The sequence below is a fragment of the Scyliorhinus canicula genome, chromosome 12, assembly GCF_902713615.1.
Source record: "Scyliorhinus canicula chromosome 12, sScyCan1.1, whole genome shotgun sequence".
In the NCBI taxonomy this organism is placed as follows: domain Eukaryota; kingdom Metazoa; phylum Chordata; class Chondrichthyes; order Carcharhiniformes; family Scyliorhinidae; genus Scyliorhinus; species Scyliorhinus canicula.
In genome coordinates, this window is record NC_052157.1 from 144,933,502 (window position 1) to 144,941,758 (window position 8,257).

An 8,257-nucleotide genomic window follows, 5' to 3' on the forward strand; every position below is an offset into this window, starting at 1 on the left:
GCAACATGGTGGCGCAGCGGTTAGCACTGCTGCCTCATGGCGCCGAGGTCCCAGGTTCAATCCCAGCTCTGGGTCACTGTCTGTGTGGTGTTTGCACATTCTCCCCGTGTTTGCGTGGGTTTCATCCCCACAACCCAAAGATGTGCAGGCGAGGTGGATTGGCCATGCTAAATTGCCCCTTAATTGGAAAAAATTAATTGGACTCTCTAAAATTCAAAAAATAATAATTTCACTTTGTTGCTCAGGAGTTATTTGATTTCTCTACCTTTGAAATTACCAATAAAGTAGAATCCAATTCCATCCCTTCAATGAAATAATTATTGTCATAATATACATCCAGGTATATGATGGAGTGCAGACAGGCAGTGATTGACACACAGGATGACCAGTGAACACACAGAACACAGCAGCCAATCACCAGACAGGACACGACCACGAGAAAGCCAGAGGGCACTAGTTTTCCCGCTCCCTCGGGATGCAGCCTCTGAGACAGTCAGAGCTCGCGAGCAGCAACTAGAACAAACACCATGTGGTAGTAAGATAGTCTGGTCAAGTTAGCCTCAGGTCTCCAGTCAAGTCAGCATAGTGTCAACCCACAGTTAAAGCATGTATTATAGTTACCTGTTCAATAAAATCAAGTTGCATTTCTTCAAGCTTTGGAAGCCTGTCTCTCTCACTACTGCAGCAAACACAGTCCTCGTAGACCCAGCTTACCCAACACATCAATTATATTGAATAATACCATGCACCCAGGCAAGAGAAAGTTTTAGAATTCTTCTGCAGAATCTTGTGCTGTTTATCTGGTTTGTAAGCTTTCCCCCAGTTATGAATTTACTGTAATCTGGTTCATATCGGGTGGCATTGTGGTTCAGCGGTTAGTCCTGCTGATTTACAGCACCAGGGACCTGGTTCAATTCCAGCCTTGGGTGATTGGCTGTGTGAAGTGTGAATGTTTCCTCCCAGAGTCCAAAGATGTGCAGGTTAGGTGGGGTTATGAGGAGAGGGTGGGGGAGTTGGCCTAGGTAGGGTGCTCTTTCAGAGGGTCGGTGCAGACACAATGGGCCGAATGGCCTCCTTCAGCACTGCAGTGATTCTATGATTCTTTTTTTTAATTTTAGAGTACCCAATTCATTTTTTCCAATTAAGGGGTAATTTAGTGCGGCCAATCTACCTACCCTGCACATCTTTGGGTTGTGGGGGTGAAACCCACGCAAACACGGGGAGAATGTGCAAACTCCACACGGACAGTGACCCAGAGCCGGGATCGAACCTGGGACCTCAGCGCCGTGAGGCAACAGTGCTACCCATTACGGTGCCGTACTGCCCGATTCTATCATTCTATACGGCGTAATGTGCAGAGCATGTTAATGAGGGCTGAAGCAGTCACCGAAATCAGTGTTATTGTCTGACAACGTTGTAAATAACTAATGGGATATTTTCCTGTCAAATTAACAATATTGCACAATGCTGTTAAAGCAAAATTTGGATTTTCTGGTTTGTTTAATGTTCGCCATGGGATCACCGAGACACAAATTAACACTGCATTACATTGGTGGGGTGAAGGAGTTTTGTGTTGTCGTCAATCTTTTCATGTTTAATAAATGTTAAATTATTTTTGTAAGAAGCTAATTGGCCGTCCTGTGACTCTGTCATAGAGTTTTACAGCACAGAAATCGGCCCTTCTGCCCATCATGTTTGTGCCTGCCATCAAGCACCTCTGTATTCTAATCCCATTTTCCAGCACTTGGGTGTCCGTAACCGTGTGCGCGATGGCATTTCAAGTGTTGATTTAAATGTTTCTTAAATGTTGTGTGTGTTCCCGCCTCTGCCACCCTCTCAGATAGTGAGTTTCAGATTCCCAACACCCTCTGGGTGAAAAAGGTTTTCCTCAAATCCCCTGTAAATATCCTGCCCTTTGCCGTAAATCTATGGCCTCTGGTTATTGGCCTCTCTACTAAGGGGAAAGGTTTCTTCCTATCTATGTCCCTCATAATTTTGTGCACCTCAATTAGGTTCTCCAAGGAGAACAAGCCCAGCCTAACCAACCTCTCTTCATAGCTGAAACGCTCCAGCCCAGCTAGCTCAGTCGGTAGAGCATGGGACTCTTAATCCCAGGGTCGTGGGTTCGAGCCTCACGTTGGGCGCTTGTTCATAGCTGAAACGCTCCAGCCCGGACAACATCCTGGTGATTCTCATCTGCACCCACTCTAGTGCAATCACTTCCTTCCGATAAACGCACTACCAGCTGGATGGGCCGAGCCTAAACGCGCCGGAAAAGCTGGGATCGGGACTCCCCCATGGACATCTGGACCCCTTCCCACCCCCCCAGCGCCGGTACCACACCCACGGCCACGGGTTTCTCGGCGTCATGAGGTGGCCACAATGGGAAATCCCATTGTCAGCGCTTAAGGAGAGCACCCCAACCCTCGCACGCAGAACGGCAACCCACCCCACCACTCAAATACCTGGGCACCCACCCCCCCACATCACACAGCCGTCTTTCGCTGGTTGGGAGTAGGACGTACAACAGGATACCCACACTTAGAGTCACTCCCGAGGAATTCCAGTAACTTTGTCTGTATGTAAATCTGTTAATTATCTTTCCACGTGTTTGACAATAAATCATCCTTCCAGTTAATAATAATAGTAATCGCTATTGTCACAAGTAGGCTTCAATGAAGTGACTGCGATAAGCCCCTAGTCGCCACATTCCAGCGCCTGTTTGGGGAGGCTGGTATAGGAATTGAACCTGCGCTGCTGGCGTGGTTTTGCACTACACTACTCTTTAGCCCACTGTGCTAAACCAGCCCCTGTTAAAGACATCTATGTTCTGTGCGTATCTTTGTCAGCGATGGAACCACAGAACATAACATGGGTGACCCGACTACCCCCAACACCACCCCCCGCAGATACCGACCCCACTCCCACTTCACTAGCAGCGCCCCCCCTCCCCTCACAGTCTCCCCACCTGCCCCCCTCACAGTCTCTAGCTATCCCCATCCTAATACGTGCACAGCACTCCCCTGCACCCTCCACGCCAACCATTGGGACGCCACTCAAAAGGAGAACCCCCCCTCATCGGGCTCCCCAGAGGGCCCACCCTGGCACTGCCAACTTGGCACTGCCAACCGGCAGGTTGTCACGACCAGGTTGTCACTGCCAGGGTGCTAGGGTGCAGTGCCAGGGAACTGCCCATCCATGTCCCTCACCACCCGGAGCTATACTCACCTCTGCATTCCCAATGTGGTCATCGCAACTGGGATTCGTTTTCGGAAACCTGTAGTGATTCCCGCTGGCATGACGTCATGCTGCCGGGCAGGGGGGAGGATTGAATATGACCGCACGCTGCGGCATAAAGCCATTTAATGATATTGAAATGTATTTAAAATCTTGCATATTTAAAAGGCATGAACCTGATCACGCCATTGGTGGGGTGCGGAGATCATGTTCTGAAATCTCAACGGTGCATAGCCTATTGTGGCCCTCTCTCTCAAGATTTAAAAAAATATAAATTTAGAGTACCCAATTCATTTTTTTTTCCAATTAAGGGGCAATTTTGCGTGGTCAATTAACCTACCCAGCACACCTTTTTGGGTTGTGGGGGTGAGGCCCACGCAATCACAGGGAGAATGTGCAAACTCCACACAGGACAGTGACCTGGGGCCAGGATCGAACCCGGGTCCTCGGCGGCGTGAGGCAGCGGTGCTAACCACTGTGCCGCTGTGCTGCCCCCATCTCGCGATAATGGGATTGACGCCCGTGGCGAATGGGCCTGCTAAATTCCACTTTGGGGCTTTCCTCCTCGCTATTTACCACACCAGCAAATTTCTTGTCATCTGCAAACTTACTGACCACACGTCCTGATTTCATATCTAGTAAAGTTCACCCACATTTGTCCATGTTTCTAAAACAAAAGTGAAAGTTACGGGGCAGGATTCACCGTTTTTGAGACTAACTGTTGACGCCAGCGGAGGATTTGTGGCGTTTTGCAACAGAAAATATCGGCACCGACCCCTCGCTGATCCTGTGACCCGGTGAAGGGGCTAGCAGCCGCACTGAGTAAAACTCCCGGCTCCCACGATATAAACGCCTGGAGAATTACCGGGTTCGAGGCTGCGCAGGCGCACAACGACGACCTGCAGCGGTCGTGCCGTAAATGGTGCCGGCCGTGCGCGGACCCGACCTGCCAGATAGTGCCACCCAGCCACCCCCTGGTCAGTCCCCCCCCCAGCCCTGGCGGAAGCCCTCGCCGGCCAGCAGCACGGCTCCCGGCCGACCGTCGCGGCGCTGGACACAGTCAGCAGCCGCCATGCCGGGTTCCCGACCGCTGAGACTACACGTCAACCCGCGCGGTCGGGAACTCAGCTCATCGGGGTCGGAGAATCGGGGGAGGGCCTCCAGGTGACGTGCTGAGGCCGTCCCAACGGCGGGCAGCGCAAGAGGTGATGACCCCATTTCGGAGGGGGCGGAGGAGACAAAACCGGCGTCAAACTGATGCCGCCCTCTGATTTGGGCCTCAGGAGCCAACATGGATTGATAGACGGGTCTAGTGGAGGGGAACAGTTGCCTCGGTGATTACTGGTGCTCACCAAAGGATCCAGTACGCCAGCGACAGGGTTGCAATGGGAAGCAGTAGGGTAAAGGTCACTTGGCAGCAGTGGAGCAGAATCCAGAGCAGGATAAGGAAGCAGCAGGAACAGATGAGAGCTGACGAGCGTGATTCCCAGCTTTGATCCCTGGAATGTGCTGACTTAATTCACCCCAGATGGCCTCAGTGCTTCTCAGCTGGAGGGAAAAGCAGCTAAAATCAGCCCCGACTTATTGATTCCTAATAGTGCACGTATGGACTTTGACTGAGAACAAAATTAGATTGTCTACTTATGTGTGAATGGTGTAATAATACTGGTGCACACATGGAGAGTAACTACTTAACATGGGGCTAGCATCCATAAATCCACACCCAATCATTCGGGAAAGGCTTTGGGAAAAATTGGGTAAAATTTAAGCCCCCCTCCTCCCCCACTACCCCATAAATAAACAAAAGGGGGCTATAACATTTAGCTATATGAAGAAGCAGAAGAGAGTGGCATTTTCCTTTCCGACTAGTTCATTGCTTATTTTCCAAGTCTGTCGCGTAAATAATATAAATCCTATAATCCCATGGGCAGAGGATGGTTTATGAAGTAAATAAGATTTGTCAATTGAAGTCAACATTACTGCTGGCCAAGGAAGTGCCTGAAAGTTTACACAGAAGTCAAACCGGCAGGGTTAATTTGGACAAGGTGGCTGTTTTTACACGGGAATGGAACCTTTCAACAGGATGTGTTCCTGACCACATGTTTGACTTCAGACTGTGATCTTCCTTTTTCATATAACTTGTGTTTGTTGTTGCTAACATGTGAGGGGCAGCCTTATAGAATTCACACTGTTCATTGTGCGGGATCAGAAAATTCCAAAACAAACAGTTAAATTGGTTGTGTAATATAAGGGAACACGACAGCTCCAAGCTAGCAGATAGTAATTTAAAATTATGCTCGGAGTCTCTTCACTCAATAAGTGATCAACAATGCTACAGAGGGGAAGGCAGGCAGGGGGTTTGGGTCTTCCGAACCTGGTGTATTATTACTGGCCGGCGAATGTGGAGAACGTAGATAATTTCATCAGATGTAAAACCTTTTGGGAAGCCCTGAGACTGAGAAAGTTGCTATGTAAATGCAAGATTTCCTCCCCTTACTTTTAGCATCTACCATAGCCTTCATGTGTGTTCTGCCCGAAGACAGGTCCTTATTGGTGACTGATACTTCATCCCGAGCTCTTTTTCTCAGTGTCATTGCCTTCCACTCAGGGCCTGCCGGGCAAGCAGGCAGGTCCCAAGTCATCTGCAGCCCAAGCTGAATTGAACCTGTGTTGTTGGTGTTATTCTGAGCCACACCCGAACCAATTGAGCTAACCGGCCCCCATCATATCCATAGCATGTTCAAAACAAGTTTCAGACACAATTAACTGTCTTTGGGGTAAGTACATAGTCACCATTCCCCCAGATAACATAGAACATAGAACATAGAACAGTACAGCACAGAACAGGCCCTTCGGCCCTCGATGTTGTGCCGAGCAATGATCATCGTATAACCATAGGCTGCTTTCCCCTTTGAAGGGGGAGAGCAGACTGGCGGTGGATTAACCAGAAGATCACCACACCTCAGGCGAGGGGCAAGGCCGAGAAGGCTAACCGAGCCATAAAAGTGTAACTTGCAGTTTGACACCTTGTGAATACTCGCATGAAAATACGATGCAGTGGAGAGTGGTGAATCGTTGAAACTTGTAGCCCCAGGAAACTGTGGAGGCCAAGTCCTTGACCATTTTCAAGGCTGAGATCAATAGGTATTTAATCGGTTGGGGAATTAAGGGTTACGGAGATAAGGGAGGAAAGTGGACCAAGTGAGTATAGATCAGCCATGATCGTATTATATAGCGGAACAGACAGAGGGGCTGAACGGCCTACTCCACTTCCTGTCTTGTTATGCTTTTGGCGTAGCATAAGCTGCTTCCTTGATGTACACTCTGACAAAGGAAGGTTCAGACGTGGAGATAACTTCAACACGTTTATTAAACTATTTACAATTCTCCTACTCGGATTCGCCTCTACTGTTAATCCTTTTATAGCTACTCAGGCGGACGAACCAGTCTGCCACAATCCACGTGGTGGGTGTGATGTTGAATCAGCCCTGTGTCTGTACTCACTGAGTGTCTCCAGTGGAAAGAGGAAGATCATGTGTGCTGTGTCCTTTATAAATGGGTTGGTGCAATGCCCCCCTGTGGTAGTGTCACCTCTGTGTGTATTGTGAATGCTCATTGGTCGTGTCGTGTCTTACTGACCTATTGGTTGAGTGTCTGTGTGTCATGTCTCTGGTGCTCCCTCTAGTGTCTAGCTAGTCTACGTGTACTTACATTAACCCCTTGTGTATCTACAGTGATGCATATCACCACAGTTCCTATTTATTATGGAGAGGAACGTTGACCATGGGGAAGGCAATAGCGTGGTGGTACTGTCACTGGACTAGTAATCCACAGGCCCAGAGTCATGCTTTGGGGACCCGGGTTCGAATCCCACCATGACTGATGGTGAAATTTGAATTCGATAAGAATCTGGAAGTAAAGGTCTAAAAGGTGACCATGAAACCATTGTCGATTGCTGAAAAAAAAACCCATCTGGTTTACTAATGTCCTTGAGGGAAGGGAATCTGTGGTCTTTACGTGGTCTGGCCTACATGTGATCCTGGACCCACGGCAATGTGGTTGACTCTTAAATGCCCTCAGGGGCGGGCAATAATTGCTGGCCCAGCCAGCGACGCCCACATCCCATGAGCGAATTTTTAAAAATCCTGACAGGGTAGATTTAGAAAGAATGTTCATGATCGTGGGGGAGTCCAGAACTAGGGGTCATAGTTTGAGGGAACTTTTAGGACGGCGGTGAGGAGAAATTTCTTCACCAAGAGAGTGGTGAATCTGTAGAATGCGCTACCACAGAAAGTAGTTGAGGCCAAAACATTGTGTGATTTCATGAAGGAGTTGGATATAGCTCTTGGGGCTCAAGGAATATTGGGGTTTGGGGGAATCAGGGTATTGAATTTGATGATCACCCATGATCATAATGAATGGCAGAGCAGGCTCGTAGGGCTGAATGGCCTACTCCTGCTTCTATTTTCAATGTATGTTTCTCTGTATGTATCCAACATAAACATTGTCATTCATTTTTTTAATAGAAATCTAGAGTACCCAATTCATTTTTTCCAATGAAGGGGCAATTTAGCGTGCCCAATCCACCTTCCCTGCACATCTTTGGGTTGTGGGGGCGAAACCCACGCAAACCTGGGGAGAATGTGGAAACTCAACACGGACAGTGACCCAGAGCCAGGATCGAACCTGGGATCTCGGCGCCATGAGGCAGCCGTGCCAACCACTGCACCACCGTGCTGCCCCTAACATCGTCATTCATAATAAAGAATACTTTCACTGTCCTGAAAAGGTTAAAGCTTCAATGTCTGAGTTGGACGATCCAGAGATATTTTGGCAGCAGCTCAATGCATCATTGGCTTCAATGATAAGATGCATCATTCCCGAGGCTGCGAATATATATATATTATATATATACAAATATAATGTTATGCAAGTATGTGTGTTTGAGTGTATGTGTGTGTATATATTATCATTCTAATGAGGCGTCATATTGTTAGCCTTGCCAAACGAACATTTTTAA

General features: G+C 48.4%; 1 non-coding gene across 1 annotated transcript; it reads left to right on the plus strand.

Annotated features, from left to right (window-relative positions):
• The first annotated feature begins 2,071 nt into the window (after positions 1-2,071).
• Positions 2,072-2,144, plus strand: trnak-cuu. Its single transcript has one exon. It is a non-coding gene; the product is annotated as a tRNA-Lys (tRNA).
• Positions 2,145-8,257: the final 6,113 nt, after the last annotated feature.